At 43.1% G+C, this 378-nt stretch overlaps 1 protein-coding gene across 5 annotated transcripts in view; it reads left to right on the top strand.

Moving 5' to 3' along the window:
* The window catches only part of CTNNA2 (catenin (cadherin-associated protein), alpha 2), a 1,228,212-nt gene that overhangs the window by 429,951 nt on the left and 797,883 nt on the right, over positions 1–378 (top strand). The window lies entirely within an intron of this gene.

Below are 378 nucleotides of genomic sequence, written 5' to 3'. Positions count from 1 at the left end.
GACTGGATTAAGAAAATGTGGCACATATACACCATGGAATACTATGCAGCCATAACAAAGGATGAGTTTGTGTCCTTTGTAGGGACATGGATGCAACTGGAAACCATCATTCGCAGCAAACTATCGCAGGAACAGAAAACCAAATACCACATGTTCTCATTCATAGGTGGGAATTGAACAATGAGATCACTTGGACACAGGAAGGGGAACATCACACTTTGGGTCCTATTGTGGGGAGTCGGTGGGGAGGGATAGCATTACGAGATATACCTAGTGTCAATGACGAGTTGATGGGTGCAGCACACCAACATGGCACATGTATACATATGTAACAATCCTGCATGTTGTGCACATGTACCCTAGAACTTAAAGTATAAT

The sequence above is a fragment of the Mandrillus leucophaeus genome, unplaced genomic scaffold (genome assembly GCF_000951045.1).
Source record: "Mandrillus leucophaeus isolate KB7577 unplaced genomic scaffold, Mleu.le_1.0 Scaffold84, whole genome shotgun sequence".
Taxonomy (NCBI): domain Eukaryota; kingdom Metazoa; phylum Chordata; class Mammalia; order Primates; family Cercopithecidae; genus Mandrillus; species Mandrillus leucophaeus.
Note: the sequence above shows the minus strand (reverse complement) of the source record. Positions and strands in the feature narration are given on the sequence as shown.